The 20,000-nt window shown below is 50.6% G+C and overlaps 2 non-coding genes across 2 annotated transcripts; both read right to left on the bottom strand.

Moving 5' to 3' along the window:
• Positions 1-11,173: 11,173 nt before the first annotated feature.
• Positions 11,174-11,326, bottom strand: LOC120845468. Its single transcript, XR_005716668.1, has one exon. It is a non-coding gene; the product is annotated as a 5.8S ribosomal RNA (ribosomal RNA).
• A 433-nt stretch (positions 11,327-11,759) lies between these two features.
• Positions 11,760-13,575, bottom strand: LOC120845585. Its single transcript, XR_005716787.1, has one exon. It is a non-coding gene; the product is annotated as a small subunit ribosomal RNA (ribosomal RNA).
• Between the last annotated feature and the right edge of the window lie 6,425 nt (positions 13,576-20,000).

Genomic DNA, 20,000 nt, shown 5'->3' with positions numbered 1-20,000 from the left:
TCCACTCCATGGTGAGGGGCTATTCACCGTTGCCTCACCCCTTCCCCGTACCTTACCCATCAGTACGGGGTTTTGGAGGGTCGCGGGGGCGGGGGCACCGCTGCATGGGGGAGTATTCCCGGGTTTCACCTTCCTGTTGTTGTGCAAGTGAGTGTGTCTGTGTGTTTGTGAGTTCCCTTCCCCCATCCCTCCCATCCCTTCCCTCTTCCCTGCGCGCCAGGAAGTGCCTGGGCACGTGTTGCGTGTCGGAAGGTGCAGAGCACTTTGCACCTGTGGTGCGGGCGGGGACGCTCACCGATTATTGCACTGTGCCCGCTTTTTCCGACAGGCAATCACTTTTTTGTTATGTTAGCCCTCTTCGTTCTAATGTGCCTAATTTTGCCCCAATGAGATTTAACATTTCTCCAATTAGTTTAAGAATTTTTTGGTTTTTTAGAATGTTAATTTTATCTTTATCCGCGACAGTGGTCACTTTGCCGGGCAATAAACTGTACACTTGTTCCGCGAGAGGTTTTAGTAACGGGCATTCATTAAGATAGTGCAGGAAATTAACGCACTGCCTCCCGCAGAAGCAGTTTTGGTCGGGAGACAGTTTCACTCTATAGAGGTAATAAGGCAGCCTGCCATGATTGGTGACGACCTGTGAGACGTAAAAGTTTGCTGGAAAATTGTCTGGTATATCGTATATACTAGGGATCCATGTACTCAATTCGGAGTTTTGCCCCTCCTCTTTCCATCGCTGATCCCATTCTTTAAAGAGTTGAATTTTGATTTCTTTTTTGACATAGTTTTTCCCCATGGGTAACGCTACCGGTTCTCCATGAGTTCGCGCTTTATTTGCTAGTTTATCTGCCAATTCGTTTCCCTCCACCCCAGTGTGGCCTTTCACATGCATTAGATTTATACTATGCATTGTTCGAATTGTTTTAATGGTATTTTTTATGAGTTGAATTATTGGATGGTTATTGTGGGGGTTAGCTAGGGCCTGCAGTGTGGATAGGCTATCCGTGAATAGGTTAAAGGTTGTACTGTCTTGAAAAGTTGATATGTATTCCAGACTTTTCAGAATTGCAATCATTTCGGCATCATATATTGTTGCGTGCTTTTCTAATTTGTACATTGCTTTCTTATTTGATTTTTCCGATTCATCTAGTATTATAAATGCTGCTCCTATCGTCTGGTTACAGACAGATCCATCTGTGAAAATGTTAAGCTGAGCAGTGCTAGGCGCTTTTTTAAAGAATGATACAGCTGTTTTTTCTGCTGGGTGCGTATCCCAGGGATCTAACAGTTTTTGGATTTTTTCCGTCTCCCAGGTCGTCCCAAGTATAGTGTGGTCACTGTTTCTCTGAAACAAGTGAAATGACGCGGCTTCTTTATCGAGTGTTAGTGCTATTGGCATAATGTTTGAGAGAATATTAAGGTTGATATTGCTAACGGTGCGGTATGCTTTAGTTATTTTCAAAAGCGGCGTTCTTTGTACTGACTGTAGCTTTCTGGCCAAGTGCGAATTGTTTGTATTTTTCCACCATACGGGGGCGGCGTACGTAATTGCTCGTTCTATTCCTCTGATATAAATATCTCTGAATTGTGTCCCCTTGATGCCCCAGTTGACCCCGGAAAACATGCCGAGGGCTTGGGTGCTTTGAGTTATTTTAGATTTTAGATATTCTGCATGTGCCGTGAATGTCAGTTTTGAGTCGAAAACGATCCGAGGATTTTTAATGAATTTACATGGGTGAGGTTGCGACCTCCCAATTTAATGGTTGGTACTCGTTTTTTATACCGATCTCCAATATCAAGAATTTCGCACTTGGCCGGGTTAAAGCTTAGCCTTTTTTCATCTCCCCATTCTTTAATGAGGTTTAGCGCCCGGTTTGCATTGTCCTCCAGTTCTTTCCGTGATTTTCCCGTCACTATTAGGGTTACGTCGTCAGCAAATGCCTGAATCGTTATATTGTTTTCGAATCTTTGTTGAAGAAGATCCGCAATAACAACATTGAAAAGAAGTGGACTGAGGGGTGAACCTTGCGGACACCCCTTTACTGAGCCGATAGTAATTTTTTCGCTTTTTGTTAAGTAGGACATTTTGCGGTTTGTCAAAAAGTCTCGAACCAAATTGAAGAGATTTCTGGGGCAGTTGTTTTCTCTTAGTTTGTTAATTACTACTGGGGCCCAGAGCGAGTTGAAGGCTCCCTTGATGTCCAGAGACACCAAGATTGCCTTCTTCCCCTCCCTCTTGACGTCCTCCAGCTTAGTTTTAATTTTGTATAACGCGCTTACTGCAGACTTTCTGTGGGTAAAGCCAAATTGGTTTTCATGAAGTAGTTTTTTAGAGTGTAAGAAATGGTACAGCCTATTGTTAATTAATTTTTCTAATACTTTACCAAAGATGGAGTTCAGACAGATCGGTCTATATCCGGAGGGACTGTCAACCCTATCTGTCTTTTTGAGTAGTATTATTTTTCCTTCTTTCCATTCAGCGGGGAAATAACCAAATTCCAGACACGCGTTGAAAATTTTAAGAAAGAGTTCTTTAAAGTTGTTGTAGATTGTTCTCAGAAAAAAGGTTTTGATATTATCAATTCCTGGTGCAGTTGTTAATTTCAATTTAGCCAAAACAGCATCTACCTCTGCTGAAGTGAATGGTATGTCATTGATTGTATTGATATCTTCGAGTGACATGAGACGCACGTTGGTCTCATGTGCCGAGTCGCTGTTTGGGTCATCTTCCTCGAATAGCGTTGTTAGGATAAAACGTACTGTCTCTGCCAGACTTTTCGTCCGAACTCCATCTGGTAACACGAGAGGACAAAGCACTACCGGGCGTTTAAGTTTGTTAAGTGCTATCTTATATGGGAGGGTAAAAACATTATTGCCGTGGATGACACCGCAGAACTCTTTAAAAGAGCTCTGCTTTGCATCCTTCATGTTGCTTTTATAATCTTTGTGCGCTTCATAATAGGACTTCTTAAAGTGATCTCTATTGTTATTTTTGCAATTTTGATATCTGCGCCGAAGCGCCCGAATTTTTTTACGTTCGATAGAAAGTTGTGGGGTCCACCATTTAACTTCATTTGCTCGATAGGTAACTACCTTGGAATATATTTCCGTAAGTTCTTCAATTTTGTCATAAAATGTTCTAATTACATGCTCTAAATGATTTTTGGAAACGAGAGGTCTGCTTGACATGTCCCTAAGCCAGCGGTCTTTTATTAATTTGTCTATAACCTTTATCTCGCCTGTTTTTGTTAGTCTTTTGACTGGGCACCTGTTTCCAAAAGCTGTAATTTTGATGTAGCTGTGGTCGCTGCCTGAAGGAGTGTCCAAAACCTCCCAATCCGAAATGTGTCCTAATGTGTGTCCATTTACAATAGTTAGATCAATCCAACTTTCGCCGTTTGGTGAGGGGAAAGTTGGGGACGAGTTTCTGTCATTGATCCACACTAATTCTAAGCTTATAAAAAGGTCTGCTAATTCCTCTCCTCTCTGGTCTAATCTCTGTCCCCCCCAGCTGGGGTTTTTTGCGTTAAAGTCTCCTAATAATATAAGTTTTTCTGATTTGTGCTGTTCTACAACTTCGTTGATTATTTGCAGCCAAGGTGTTATGTCGTCATCAGGTGGTATATAAACGTTTGCTAGCACAAACGTTTGGTTTTCTGTGTTACAGCGGACCACTAGCAGATCTCTGGCTACGGTAATGGGAATCTCGTTAATCCATTCATGCGCGTCACTAATTAGATGACGAGGCATTTGGCTATTTAACCGTTTATTCAACCCAACATCACCCTAAGCAATACAACCTAAGTCTTGGTAGACCCAGGGCTGCAGCTCCGGGGTGCTGCGATGACGGTCTTGCTCTCTGATGAGGCAGAGGCACCAGAGTTGGCCACCAGCCTAGACTGGTGGCGGGCCCGAACGAGTGCATCGGGGTTCAGCGTCTTCGCCCGTGGCTCGCACCACAGTGGTCATGTTGCGGTGCCGACGAAAGCACGCGACACCGCCCTGGAGGCAGCGAACAGACATGTTCTTGAGGTCATTGTCAGTGAAGCCGAGTCCCTTGAGGTCGTGGGCACTCTCGGCCGACCACACCCCACGGAAGTTGAGCGTGATTGTCGATACAGCCACGGTCCCCGCTCGGTCTCCCCGGATCTGGTCCAGGAGGTCCGGGATGCTGTATTTAGCCTTCTTCTGGGCATGGTGGAACCCAAGTCCCAGGGTGGTCCCCACGATCTGGGCGTCCAGGACCACACAGTCCGCGTCTTTGTACGCGACAAGGTCCGGCTTCATAACGTTCCCGGAGACGGTGTAGTGTGGCTCCCACTTGACTTGCCACTGCATCTGCGCCAACCGACCGCAGGCGTAGCCTGCGACGTTATCGTGTCGCTTCACTCGCCCACGGTGGCCACGATGACAGGCCTGGAGCACGTGGCCGAGGGATTCCGGCGCCTGGCACCCAGCACGGCAGTTGATATCACGGTCCCTTCCTCGGCTGGTACGTTCCAGGGTTGGGAGCGCATTTATCTTGAGTTTTACGAGATTGATGAACTCTCGTCCGGATAGAAAGTGGGTGCCATCTGTCAGCCACCGGTGAGCTGCCGGGACCTTCCTCGACTCCTTCAGTGCCTTCCCGTCGCAGCTCCGGTGCAGCAGCATGGCCCACATCCGGTGGACATCCATCTTGGTTGTGAGTTCTCTGCCCTGATAACTGGTGGCAGCAGTGGCTCTCCTCAGCAGGCCTGTGAGCAGCGGGGTTCGAATCGCTGCCTCACAGCCTGGGTGGCTGCTGAGGGACAGGTTTCCCAGGCGTTGGATCAGCATGGATGGTATGGCGGCCCGGAGTGACGTGATCCCGAGGCCCCCCTCAGCGACCGGGGCGTGGAAGAAGCCCAGGGGAGTGTCGTGAGGGAGGTCCAACCAGCGCCGCACCGAGCCCCTGATGGAGACATCCATCTTCCGCAGTAAGTCGTTGGTCCAGGGCCCCAGAACCAGCCGATGGTAGAGGCGCGGCAGGAGGTGAAACCGCAGTATCACCAGCCTCTGCTGGGGCCGAAGGGGGGCCTTGCTTACTCGTGTCAGCAGCTCCTGCAGCTGGGCACGGAGCCCTGTGTTCTTGGTGCCTTGTGGTGAAAAGGTGACCCCCAGGTAGCGCCACAGTGTGGTGACTTCCGATGTTGGGAGGGGGGTACCCGCCACGGTAAAGAGGTTGTCCGTAGCGATCTTGAGCTTTTTGTCACGCCCCGATGGCTGCATGGAGAGCGTGAAGCTCTTCTTGATGTTCACCTGCAGGCCACGGGGCGCGAAGAAGTCCTGGATCTGGTCGAGGCGCAACTGCAGCCCCTGCGGTGTCGACGCAAAGACGACCAGGTCGTCCGCGAAGGCCATGGCATCCAGGCGCAGGTCCCCAGCGACGAACCCGATGTTTGGGTCGACGTTCGCGAGGTACTCGTCCAGTACGAGGTTGAACAGGACAGGAGAGAGGGGATCTCCCTGCCTGACGCCCGTCGTAGGCTGCACACCAAGTGCCTCCCCCTGGAACTGGAGGACGGTCCTGGAGTTGGTGTACAGATCCTTGAGGTACCTCACGAAGTCGCTGGAGAACCCGGCCCGCCTTGCACCCCTCAGGATGGCCTCCACGGACACGCGGTCAAAGGCCTTGGTCAGGTCGATGCTTGCCATGTGAAGTGGTCGGAGGCTGCGCTTGGCCTCACTGATGGCTGCCGAGAGGAGCCAAATATTCTCGGCGCAGCCGTCCACGGGCTGGAAGGCCCGCTGCCGAAAGTTTTGCGGCACCGCCGCCACCGCCCGCTTAGCCAGGATCCGGTGAACCAGGCGCTGTAGCACCGAAGCCACCGTGATGGGCCGGAACTGGGAAGGCTCCGTGGCATCCATGGTCTTCGGGATGAACGTGGTTCGGGCCTCACGGAGGGCCACCGGCACCTGTCTCGTCAGCAGTAGCAGGTTCACCAGGACCCTCAGCAGGAGCGGGGGCACCGACTTCAGCAGGCGTGCCGTGAAGCCATCTGGTCCAGCAGCTGATCCGGCTGGGATCATCGCCTCGCTGATCTCCCTCGCCGATGCCGGGAAGAGGAGGTCTATCTCCGCCAGGCGTTCTGGGAGGGCCTCAGAGGGGGCCGCAGGACAGGGGCCGGTCATGATATCCCTCCAGGTGGCCAGGAACCCGACCGGATCCTGAATGGTGGACGATGCTGGGCCGTCCAGCACCTCCCTGGCACAGTCGGACTGCCTCCTGGAGAACCTGTCCTGGGTCTCGGCGTACTCCCGTCTTTTCCGCTTGCGCCTGCTCTCGTTTCGGCCGCAGGGCGGTGCCTTCTTTCTCCTCATACGGGGCCTGGCCACGGTGAAAACCTGCTTGAGGTATTGGTCCAGCAGAAGGACCACGTTGACCCCCATCGTCGCCTGCCTGGCAATGTCCCATAGCCAAGGGCCCTCAAACTCCGCAGGTGGAGCTCTAGCGATTAGGGATCGCAGGGCAGCCTTGTTACTTTCCGTTGGGGGCGGAGGACATCCCAGGTCTCGTTCAGGGAAGCTCTCCCGGCTCTCCGGAACCGAAAGACGCCCTCTGCTTCCCGACTCAGCTCCGGGCGCCGTGTGGTCGGCGCTGGTGCTAGAGGCGGTTGCTCGAAACCCGGCAACGAGCTCCCTGTAGGCAGCTGTACGACGGTGGGACTTCACCGCGTCGTATGTGCGCTGCGAACCCCGCGGTAAGAGGGAGCACAGTGTCTGATTCATGTTGGCACAGTCGCTGGGTATTCCCGCCTCCAGACTAGCCATGAGGTACGTTTCCTCGGGGTCCCAGCGCGCCTTGGTCCTGGTTGTCTTGATGGTGGCATTGTAGGCCACTGGGTGGGCCTGTCTGAGATGTTGAGAGAGCCCGATCGGTGTTGAAAATGCTCTAGAGCATTCCGGGCATGTGAAGTGGAATCCACTCCCTTGGGTTCCGGCAGATGGCGGCCGACAGACCGCGGCGGCAGCATCAGCGGGAACGTCAGCAGTCGTCGCAGACACCGGCCGGCAGGCACCAGCGGAAGCTCCAGCAGGTGAAGGTCTGAGGACCCCGAAGGGATCTGGCAGCCCCCCACAGGATCCAGCAGGGGATCCGCCAGGGACTGGAGGACTGGGGCATCTGGATGGCGGCAGGCCATCAACGGAGGGGACCGGTAGCACCGGCAGGGAACGGCAGGGGCCGGCAGGTGGTGACCGGCAGTTGCCACTGGGGGCCGGTGGGACCGGCAGGGGCAGGGGAGGTGGCCGGCTGGAACCGGCAGATGGTGGCCGGCTGGAACCGGCAGATGGTGGCCGGCTAAGACCGGCAGATGGTGGCCGGCTGGGACCGGCAGAAGGTGGCCGGCTGGATCCGGGAGTTGGTGGCCAACAGTCACTAGCGGGGGCCAGTGGGACCGGCAGGGGCCGAGAAGGACCGGCAGATGGTGTCCGGCAGGCATCGGCAGGGACCGGTGGGACACGGCGGGGCCTCCTTGCTTCCTTGGGGGGCAGACGGAGTGAACCGTCCTGGGTTCCGTGCTTCTTCTGCCCCGCGTGGATTCGAAGTCCACGTAGGGTGCTGAAGCTGGCTTCACACTCAGTGCAGCCGAACCATGGCTGCGTGGCAGCGTCGTCGTCGGCAACGCTTACGCCTACGCCCGATGCACTCATTCGGGTAGGACTTGGAGCACCAGCCCTTGAGCTGATGCTTTGCATTTTTCCTTTGTGTTTTGGGCCAAGTGATTGCAGGCGAACGGGCTGGCAACCCGAACACAAGAGAGTCATAGTTACTCCCGCCGTTTACCCGCGCTTTGATGAATCTCTTCACGTTGACATTCAGAGCACTGGGCAGAAATCACATTGCGTCAACACCGACCAGCGGCCATCGCAATGCTTTGTTTTAATTAGACAGTCGGATTCCCCCTGTCCGTGCCAGTTCTGAGTTGACTGTTTTTTGCCGGCCGAAGCATAGCACTTTGGGCACGAAGCCCTCAGACGCCGCGCAGCTGAGGCTTTCCACAGGAAGGTCCCGACGCTGGTCCGGGCTTGGCCGCGCCGCGTGAACGGCGAGCCCCGCCCAGTCCCGGTGCAGTGCCGTTCCTGCTTCAGGTCCCCAGCCCGACCGGCTCAGTCCTCAGAGCCAATCCTTATCCCAAGGTTACGGATCCGTTTTGCCGACTTCCCTTACCTACATTGGTCCATCGACTAGAGGCTGTTCACCTTGGAGACCTGCTGCGGATGTGGGTACGGTCCGGCACGAAAATCACACTCCCTCACTCGGATTTTCAAGGGCCGACGCGAGCGCACCGGACAGCGCAAGAACCGCACTGCTCTACGGAGCCACCATCCCTATCTCGGGGCGAACCCATTCCAGGGACTCGATCTCCTTACAGAGAAAAGAAAACTCTTCCCGGGGCTCGCATCGGCGTCTCCGAGCTGGTTTGCGTTACCGCACTGGGCCCCGAAGGACCAATCTCCGTGTCCGGGTTCGGGATTATTAACCCGATTCCCTTTCGGTCACTGCGGGGCTCTCTCCACTGCAAAAAAGTGCTCCCGCTTCGGAAAGAACTTCTCCTTTCCCTTAGGACCGACTGACCCATGTTCAACTGCTGTTCACATGGAACCCTTCTCCACTTCAGTCCTCAAGGTTCTCACTTGAGTATTTGCTACTACCACCAAGATCTGCACCAGCGGCGGCTCCAGGCGGGCTTACGCCCGACACCTTCAACGCTCACCGCAGCGGCCCTCCTACTCGCTGCAGCTTAGCACCCCCTTGTTTGCGTGCATCTGCCGGCAGCGGCCGGGGATAGGCTCGACACTAGAGCGCCATCCATTTTCGGGGCTAGTTGCTTCGGCAGGTGAGTTGTTACACACTCCTTAGCGGGTTCCGACTTCCATGGCCACCGTCCTGCTGTCTTAAGCAACCAACACCCTTCATGGGATCTCATGAGCGTCCCGCATCGGGCGCCTTACCCCGGCGTTTGGTTCATCCCACAGCGCCAGTTCTGCTTACCAAAAGTGGCCCACTTGGCACTCTCATCGCTTCCGGAGGCCTCAGACCAGAAGGCCTCCGACACACCCATTGAAAGTTTGAGAATAGGTTGAGGTCGTTTCGACCCCAATGCCTCTAATCATTCGCTTTACCAGGTGTGACTGGTCTCGGCAACAAGCGCCAGCTATCCTGAGGGAAACTTCGGAGGGAACCAGCTACTAGATGGTTCGATTAGTCTTTCGCCCCTATACCTGGGTCGGACGATCGATTTGCACGACAGAACGCTTCGGACATCCACCAGAGTTTCCTCTGGCCTCGTCCTGCCCGGGCATAGTTCACCATCTTTCGGGTGCCAACGTGTGCGCTCTAGCGCCGCCCCCACGACGTGAGCGTGTGGGACGGGCCGTTGCTGCTCCCTTCATCGGACCCCTGGGCGGCCCGGGATCGCAACTCGGCACGGCACGAGGCCGCGCCTTCACGTTTCATTGCGCCTCTGGGTTTTGAGGGACCCATTGACTCGCGCACATGTTAGACTCCTTGGTCCGTGTTTCAAGACGGGTCGGGTGGGTTACCGACCTACTCGCCGCCAACCATGACGACCCTCCGCGGAAAGAACCCGCCTCGCCGGTTCCGAGCCCCAAACACCGAACGTCAGGCGAATACCTGGCGTAAGACAGGCGACCCGTTGACCCAGCCGGGTTTCCCGCTCCGCATTCCGGAGGGCATCGTTTCGGGCCTCCCCGAAGGGAGTAGCCCATGAGGCCTGGGCAGGGTGACGTACTCGATTACCGGCCAGGTATAACTCCCACGACAGCCAAACAAGGGCCGTCGCCGGTCACCTCCAGCGGCCGGACTCAAAGTCGTTCTTGAAAGGGTTACCCGTGCCCGTCGCGGCGTCCTACCGACGGTGGAAAATGCGTTCCGGAGTGCGCGGCACCGCGCGGGCAGCCGGAACGGGCCCCCACAAGGAGAGCCCGTAAACCAAGACGCTGACACCGCTCCACGTCACAGCGAAACTGAATCCCACCGCCCTCGAGCTTCGAGGGCCCACCCGTTTTACTCTAAGCGGTTTCACGTACTCTTGAACTCTCTCTTCAAAGTTCTTTTCAACTTTCCCTCACGGTACTTGTGAACTATCGGTCTCTCGGACGTATTTAGCCTTAGATGGAGTTTACCACCCAATTAGGGCTGCACTCTCAAGCAACCCGACTCACGGGAGGTTCCATCCCGAGAGAGCAGTGGCGGAGACGGGCCTGGCACCCACTCTGGGTCAAGCCCCTGTCAGGGGGACTTGCACCACCGCAAAACTCTCGGGAACGTTACCTCCCATACACCACATTTCCCGATCGCCGGCAAGGACGAGGGATTCGGTGCTGGGCTAGGTCCCGTTTCGCTCGCCGCTACTAAGGGAATCCCTGTTGGTTTCTTTTCCTCCGCTTAGTGATATGCTTAAATTCAGCGGGTTGTCTCGCCTGATGTGAGGTCGACAATCTTTTTTTTTATTTTGTGCGCTTTCCAACAAAAACTTCGCCTCCTCACCACATGTCAAAAACACAAAAGGATGGCGAACTAACAGTTGTTGTACACACGCTTTGCATCGCTTTCGATTCGACAAAAAAGAAAGCGCGCAATCCAACGGCATTCCCCTACTGGATGGCTCCAGTATTCATCGGGGACGCGAAGGTCTTAGACTGACGGAAGGCTACGACGCAAAAAACTTTCCTCCCAGAAGCGTTTTTCTTTTTTTTGTGCAAATCAACGCCACGAGATTTACATTTGCCGACGCCGCGTTTCAACGCGCCAACGCCAACTCCGTCCCACGGTTTTTCCACTCGAACAACATCCACGCGAAAGAAAACAGAATCGATCGAAAAGAAACCGTTTCAAATCTCCGTTTCTAACGCACCGACGTCACAGCGCCGTTCAACGTGCGAAAGATTTTTTTGGTACGGGATTTTCCACAAACGGTATCCATCGAGTTTCGTTTTCCCATGCAGTGTTCGATAAAAACTCGTAGGAGGAGGAGGACTGGTTAAGCGCACGCGTGCAATCGCACCACTCGTGCATTTGCTCAAAGAAAACGCAACGCAAGAAAGCATAAAACTGCGTGCTGCCCACGATCCGACACAGTCAAAACGAGGTAGAAAACAAATTCTCCTCTCTTGATATATGATCCGACCCTCACACAGACGAAGCCACGGGAAGGCCCGAGGCCGCAATGTGCGTTCAAAGAGTAAGTGCTCAGTGTGTCCTGCAATTCACACCAAGTCTCGCAGCTGGCTGCGTTCTTCATCGACCCGAGAACCGAGTGATCCACCGCTTAGAGTCGTGTTTTTGGATTTTTCAATCAGTACGACAAAACACAAGTTGTTGTTTTTTTTTCGCGCCCGGCACATCCCATGCCATCTCGAAAGCGCAAAAAAAAGCTTCTTCTCAAACGCCTCTTCGTTAATCAAAACAAAAGGGCGATCCTCGAGAAGAGACGAAAAAGGGGGCGATGCGCCTTTTGTAACCCGCGGATTGTCCCGGTGCATTTGAAATCTCTTCTCAATCGAGGCAGCAGAGGGCTCCCGCTGGGTGCATCATCGAAAGGAACGGAGGCCACCCAAAGAAAAAGGCACATCCGAACCACAGTTGTTTTTTTTTTGTGCCGTCCCGACGGCATCCAAGCTTGGTCGGGATCGGCGCCAGATAAATTCGCACATCGAGTCCATTCCCCGTACAAGAGGAAGAAGACAAAACGATGCCAAATAACATCCGGTAATGATCCTTCCGCAGGTTCACCTACGGAAACCTTGTTACGACTTTTACTTCCTCTAAATGATCAAGTTTGGTCATCTTTCCAACACACCGGCGCACCCGAAAGGCCGCTCCGGGTATCGGTCCGAAGACCTCACTAAATCATTCAATCGGTAGTAGCGACGGGCGGTGTGTACAAAGGGCAGGGACGTAATCAACGCGAGCTTATGACTCGCGCTTACTGGGAATTCCTCGTTCAAGGGGAACAATTGCAAGCCCCTATCCCAATCACGAAGGAGGTTCCACGGGTTACCCAGTCTTTACAGACAGGGATAAAAACACGCTGCTTCCTTCAGTGTAGCGCGCGTGCGGCCCCGGACATCTAAGGGCATCACAGACCTGTTATTGCTCTGTTTCGTGCGGCTAGGAGCCGCTTGTCCCTCTAAGAAGGGTGCAAGGTGCAGAGAACCACGCACCTATTTAATAGGCTAGAGTCTCGTTCGTTATCGGAATTAACCAGACAAATCGCTCCACCAACTAAGAACGGCCATGCACCACCATCCACCGAATCAAGAAAGAGCTCTCAATCTGTCAATCCTCCCAGTGTCCGGGCCGGGTAAGTTTTCCCGTGTTGAGTCAAATTAAGCCGCAGGCTCCACTCCTGGTGGTGCCCTTCCGTCAATTCCTTTAATTTTCAGCTTTGCAACCATACTTCCCCCGGAACCCAAATACTTTGGTTTCCCGGAAGCTGCCCGCCGAGTCATTTGAGTAACTCAGGCGGATCGCTGGTTGGCATCGTTTATGGTTAGAACTAGGGCGGTATCTGATCGCCTTCGAACCTCTAACTTTCGTTCTTGATCAATGAAAACATTCTTGGCAAATGCTTTCGCAGTAGTTCGTCTTGCGACGGTCCAAGAATTTCACCTCTAGCGCCGCAATACGAATGCCCCCGTCTGTCCCTCTTAATCATTATCCTGTATTCCAAAAACCAACAGAACAGAAACAGGATCTTGTTCTATTATTCCATGCACTGTTATTCAGGCGAATCGCCTGCGTTGAGCACTCTAATTTTTTCAAAGTAAACGCGCCGGCCAAAGCAAGGCACCTGATGAAGGGAACCAAGCCACGACAGGCATGATGTTCAGCATGGGCCGTAACGTGGTGTCCACGCACTTCCCGCCTGTAACTGAGATCCAACTACGAGCTTTTTAACCGCAGCAACTTTAGTATACGCTATTGGAGCTGGAATTACCGCGGCTGCTGGCACCAGACTTGCCCTCCAATGGATCCTCGTTAAAGGATTTAGAGTGTACTCATTTCAATTACGGGGCCTCAAAAGAGTCCCGTATTGTTATTTTTCGTCACTACCTCCCCGTGCCGGGAGTGGGTAATTTGCGCGCCTGCTGCCTTCCTTGGATGTGGTAGCCGTTTCTCAGGCTCCCTCTCCGGAATCGAACCCTGATTCTCCGTTACCCGTAACAACCATGGTAGGCGCATAACCTACCATCGACAGTTGATAAGGCAGACACTTGAAAGAAACGTCGCCGGCTCGTGGCCGTGCGATCAGCACAAAGTTATCCAGAGTCACCACACAAAACGGACCGAAGCCCGATTGATCTTGGTCTAATAAAAGCACCCGTCGCCCCGAGGGGCTTCGGGCTCACTGCATGTATTAGCTCTAGAATTGCCACAGTTATCCAAGTAGGAAGAAACGATCTAAGGAACCATAACTGATTTAATGAGCCATTCGCGGTTTCGCCTTGTTTCGGCATGTACTTAGACATGCATGGCTTAATCTTTGAGACAAGCATATGACTACTGGCAGGATCAACCAGGTAATCTTTTCGTGGTGGGTCGCCCAAAACCCTACCAACGCGCGGACGCGGGGCCACCGTCAGGCGCCCCTTACGAACCGCAAACACACACAACGCTTAGGAATTACTTCCAAATCCAAGAAGAAATGAAGCACGTTCGAGCGCGCAGCCGGAATATCCCCGACCGAGGTCGGTACCGACGCGGCAAGAAGCGCATAAATTTCTTTCTCGTCGTAGCAACAGAAAGTCGTACGCCAAAAAAATCATTGACGACGCCTTCGCAGCGTTGCCGAGCTTTCAGGTCCCGTGAGGACGCGAGGACGCACCCCGGCCTTCGGTCAGAACGCACTCGTCATTTCACACAGTTCGGTTAGCGCGGACGCTCCGAAACACCCTCCTCTCGCATTCGTTTTCAAGACACAGGTGCACCCGAGAACCGACCCCAACGGCAGACGCCAGAGATCGCAGGTACCTTGCTGTAACGACCATGCGGCGGAGGCAGCGGCCGAGACGGCGACGAAAGGCGTCGGCGACGTCGTCAGACGCCGCTCGCACCAATCGAACGCTCGACAGACCCCACCTCCACATAATAGCACCGATAAGTATAAAGGAGATCCTTCAAGAGCATTCTGTACATAGTTTGTGGTTATCAGTTTCGGTGACTGACTGACTGACTTACTGTCTCTCACTTATGTGGCTCCTCGTTATTCAGTATCATTTATTTGTCCTTCTTTCTTTCTTATTTTTTTCCCCTCTCTCTCTCCTTATATATATATATATATATATATATATATATATATATATATATATATATATATATATATATATATATATGTATGTATGTGTTTGTGTGTATATATATATATATATAAATGTTCTTTTTTTCCTGTCTGCCTCTATGTATACATACATACGTACATACATCCTACCCCTATAAAAAAAAATTATTTCTCGCTTTTTATTAAAAACGTGCTGACCCCTGCTTGACTCTGATTACTTCTTTTCGACTTTCAGTTCATGTTAACATGGTCAACAGAAAGTTTATCGACTTTGTTATTACAAAGTAAACCAATATTTACACGGGGCGTTTCATGCGTTTTGAATTGTGTCAGAGCCGAACAATGAGCGCTATAGTAAGTGAGATTGTCACTGCTTTTAATCCGAATGCTCGCGGTATCGCGCGTGTTTACGGCAGGCTTCATAATAGGCAATTTTCTTTCTTTACACTACTCTTCTTTGCTCACTTCATTGTTTCTACCATTGGTTTCGTTTGGAAGGCCCCGCCACTTAGTTCCCAACAAAGTCCTCTCAAGGAACGAAATGAGAAGCACGGGATTAACAAAAGAAAAAGATGCGTGTTTTCTAGCGGTTACCCGTGTCGCTTTGCGACACGGGCTTTCTGGCGCTTTCAACTGGGCGAGAGCCGAACAATTTACCCTACTGCACTTGCGACGGGCAGCGCTTTCAAACGGAATACTGGAAATCTCGCTTACTCTTCTGGCAAGTTTGATAGGAGACAAATATTATTCTTTTCACGCGAATTGTTCGCTCTATTTCTAATCTCTCTCTTCCGTGTCCTTGGCATGGAACGCCCGCTTCGTCTCCCACAAAGTACTTCCGAGGAATCAAGTGCAAATCACGCGACTTTAAAATGTGCGTGTTTTCTAGCGGTTACCCGTGTCGCCAGGCGACACGGGCTTTCTGGCGCTTTCAACTGGGCGAGAGCCGAACAATTTACCCTACTGCACTTGCGACGGGCAGCGCTTTCAAACGGAATACTGGAAATCTCGCTTACTTTTCTGGCAAGTTTGATAGGAGACAAATATTATTCTTTTCACGCGAATTGTTCGCTCTATTTCTAATCTCTCTCTTCCGTGTCCTTGGCATGGAACGCCCGCTTCGTCTCCCACAAAGTACTTCCGAGGAATCAAGTGCAAATCACGCGACTTTAAAATGTGCGTGTTTTCTAGCGGTTACCCGTGTCGCGAGGCGACACGTGCTTTCTGGCGCTTTCAACTGGGCGAGAGCCGAACACTGTACACTACTGCACTTGCGACGGGCAGCGCTTTCAAACGGAATACTGGAAATCTCGCTTACTTTTCTGGCAAGTTTGATAGGAGACAAATATTATTCTTTTCACGCGAATTGTTCGCTCTATTTCTAATCTCTCTCTTCCGTGTCCTTGGCATGGAACGCCCGCTTCGTCTCCCACAAAGTACTTCCGAGGAATCAAGTGCAAAACACGCGACTTTAAAATGTGCGTGTTTTCTAGCGGTTACCCGTGTCGCGAGGCGACACGGGCTTTCTGGCGCTTTCAACTGGGCGAGAGCCGAACAATGTACACTACTGCACTTGCGACGGGCAGCGCTTTCAAACGGAATACTGGAGATGTCGCGTGCTTTACTGCCAAGCTCAATAAGAGACGAATTTCTTTCTTTTCACGGGAATTATTTCCTCTATTTCTAATCTCGCTCTTTCGTTTCATTGGGAAAGAACGCGCGCTTAGTTAGCCGCAAAGCAGTCTGAATTAATCACGTCCAAAGTACAGAATTTTACAATATATAGTGTTTTTACCGGTTGACCGCGTCAGAAAGCGTACCTTTCCGACGAGGTCTGTGTCGCTTTGACGTGAGCGGGAGCAAGGCGATTTGGGCTAGTGCACGCGAGATTGGCAGCGCTTCAAATTCCAGTACTGTAGATATTGCGTGCATTTTTTACACGCTTGAGGATGTGGGATTTTCTTTCTTGTGACGTGACCCGTTTGTCAAATTGTGTCTCGCTTTTTGGTATCGTTTAAGAAGCCCGTCCGCTTACAATCCTAAAAAAGAAAAAAAAAAAAGAAATTAGTAAAGAAAGACGCCCATACTTTTTTGTTGCTCTTTCTTTTATTATCTGCGCAGGATTTTAATTTGTGTAAGTTTTGTTTACCGTCCCGACTACGTAGGCGTTCGTACATGCCCGTCCTCGCGCCTCGAATTGTGTGCGAGCGAAATCAATCTCCCCAAGCTAGCTTCATAAATTGCTCGAAAATCGAACGTGAGGAAAGCCAGAGATACGTGGTTTTCACAGGTCGTGCAAGATTAATCCATAAAGTGCGATATTGGTATATATATATACATACATACATACACATACATGATTTCTGCGACAAATAGGAAGACAAAAAGACCATGTTCAAGCATAATATAGGAACATTGACACTTTGCACACACAAGGGAGGTCAAATGGCAGGTTTTTCTTCCTTGTGCAGGAAACTTTATTGCAATGTCAGAAGGGAAGTTCCACTCTAGAATTGTGCGCTCAATAAAGGAGGAAAGGAAATGCACTTGAAAACCTTCACAGTTCAAGTAAGAAAACATTTCGAAACGACAGTTTGTTTTCTTGCAGGGAGGAGAAGAGGGGAGAGAGGGAGGGAGGGAGGGAGGGAGGGAAGGAAGGAAGGAAGGAAGGGGGGGGGGGTGCCATGCACGGTGAAGACCAGAGTGTCGAACCGAAAACCGAAGCGAACGAAAAACCGGAACCGAGGAGTTAGTTTCAGCCGAACCGAAACTGACCCGCCAACTTGGAACTGTACGGAAGAAAATATAACTGTCTATTAGTCTGACGATGAATAGAAGTACAAGGGTGTACGGCAGGGATAGCTGAAAAAAAAAAAGGCTCTATGGACTTGGAGCGGCAGCCCAAAGTCGATGACGACGAAAAGAAAGCACACAGTTTCGGAAAACAGGCGGTAAGAAAGCGACAAATTAAGTAGCCGTCATGTCGAGTTGATTGCTTAGCTCTATTTAAGATGAAGGAAAAAAAAAAGTAGCACAATTGATGCTTACTTGCTAAATTGAATCAACCATTATCTTGTAAAGAAAAAAAACCTCAAATGCCAATCACCTGTATTTTAGGCGACCCAACAGACTGATAACTTTTAAATTCAGGCTAAAATATAACACAAAAAAAAAAACAAGGAAAGACAGATATGTATGTAGCTTGTCATTTACTGCTCCATCAAATTTAAATAAAGCAATTTATTTCTCGGCACCTGAAAATAAGCGAACCCTACAAATGAATGGAAAGATACCCGTTTGCACTCTTGAAATAGTGCCTATTACGAAAAGAAGCACCAGGTAAATATAATATCACTTTAGCTTCTTCTTTTTCTTTTTAATACGGTACGCTGTTGGTTCATCTTAGTAAAATATATAAAATAGCGCAAAAAACACGAGGACAAGGAGTATACAGGACAGGCACTCACTTTCAACTAGTTTTATCCAGGAAAAGTAAACATACATATATAGCTTTTATTCACGATAAGTGCCGAGGGCAGCCGAGAAGGCGGCAATAGCCCCGGATGGTTTGATCGTGCTGGGAGACACCAGCATCCCAGCTCAAATATCTTCTACCCTTAAGAATATGTGCTGCTTTGCCTGTCGTGTGTATATACATGTTCACTTTTCCTGAATGAAACTAGTTCAACATCAGCGCCTGTCCTGTATACCTCTTGTTCTTCTATTTGTTGTGCTATTTTAATGTCCTACATTACTTTTGTGCTCCCGCAAATCGAAGCAAACCAATAAAAAATTCGGTTCGACACTCTGGTGGAAACTAAAAGCTTAGAAAGAAAGAGGAAAAAAAGAAAAAGGAAAACATTTCTACAATAATGATAAGCAGGAGGAGGAGGAGGAGAACAAGAAGGCTAATAATGTGGAAAAAAAAGACACGACCCAAATAAATCAATACAAAGGATGGTATAAGTCATGCATACTTACCACATGTAAAATTAATTAAAAAAAAAATTAGAAAACAAAAATGTGTATTTATATATATATATATATATATATATATTTTTTCTTTTATCCAGAGGCTTTGGCGCACGCACAGCACTGCACTGCACTGCACTGCACTGCACAACACAACACAACGACAGACTTTCCACAAACACACCACTGCGTACGAGGACACGACCACGTAGAGCTGCACGAAAACAAGCGCCGTAACTTAATAAAAAAAAATAAAAAAATCCTTTCACTGGACGGACGGCACAAGAACGGAAACTGCTCAAAGAGCACACACACACACGACACATATTAATGAATTAATAAGGGGCACAAGTAGAACGTAGGACACGGCACCCACACCAGAGGCCTTGCACAAGCACAGCACTGAGCACTGAGCACTGAGCAGCAGGTCACAGGACAGAAATGACGTCCACGCTGAGTAGGCCGAAGGCAGGGAATTACGGACGCACGCGAGGTCACCCACAGGCACTTTCACCGGAACCACGCCACAACACCACGCTGCAGAGCGCGCACTGCAAAGCGAAACCATGTGCTCACCTTCGGAAAGCACGGAGGGCGGGCGGCACAGAGAAGCAAAAAGACGTCAAAAGCACATCGCGATGAAGCGGCGGCGAATGAACACTACTCACTGGTGGAAATGGATATCTCCTCAAGCGAAAACATGCAATGAACACGCATGGTTTAAGATGCACGTGGGAGACGCACACACTTTCAGAAACCAGGTACGCCAACGCACGCGGGCAATAAGACGGACAAAACGCGTCGAAAATACATCGCGTGCAAGCAGCGCCGACTGCATACTACTCACGGTTGCAAAGGTTTCTTACAAGTTTGCACTCCAGAATCTTAACGCGTTGGAAAGCGTCCGAGCTCACCAAGAACCAAGAACTATCACTCCGCAGGAACAACGCAAAACAAAAGCAAAAAAAAAAATAATAATAAAAAAAAAAAAAAAATGTAGGAGACCGCTAGATAGATGAAAACACCGTCATACTTTGTAAACAGAATTTGGAAAATAAGTAGCGCCGCCAGGTGGTCGGCGCCCAAATAGATGCGGAGGCGCGCCTAAATTGTTTAAATATTTGCTGTTTATATGACGAGACGACGTAATGTAAAATCAAATCAATTAATTTAAACAAAAAGTAAAAACTAAAAAAAAATTAAAAACAAATGAATGAATAGTGGCGTCATCTAACGAACCTACAGCAAGGCTCCGGTTTTCGAGCCGTTAACTGCGCAGTGCCATCTGGTTTGGATGGTAAAAGAAACAAAATACGCAAGTGACAATGCTACGCGAGAGTCGGATGGTTGTTTTTAGCGAATCGGGGAAGTACGCTGGCGTTGTGCTTGTTTACGTGAGCGAAGCGAACGCGAGGGGTGGCTGGACCGTCGCGACGAAGTCCCGACGAGTACACGCGTCCCTAATGGTTCAACAAAGAAGAAAACTCGAGGAGCGAACACACTTCCGCCATGTGCAAGCAACGTGAAGGCAAGGACACTCGAGAGAGGCACACAGTTTCGTTTTCGTTGGCTCTGCAGCGTCAAAGCCAGCCTTCCTTCCTTCGACGTGCAGCTTTCGTTCACCGGCATGGTCTTGGTGGATGGATTACGTCCCCACACTTGTGAGTGAGGTGAACACCTGTCCAGAGTTCCGAGTGA

Source organism: Ixodes scapularis, unplaced genomic scaffold (assembly GCF_016920785.2).
Source record: "Ixodes scapularis isolate PalLabHiFi unplaced genomic scaffold, ASM1692078v2 ptg001158l_1___fragment_3__unscaffolded, whole genome shotgun sequence".
NCBI classification, from domain to species: domain Eukaryota; kingdom Metazoa; phylum Arthropoda; class Arachnida; order Ixodida; family Ixodidae; genus Ixodes; species Ixodes scapularis.
This window is presented reverse-complemented; position numbering and strand designations above follow the sequence as displayed.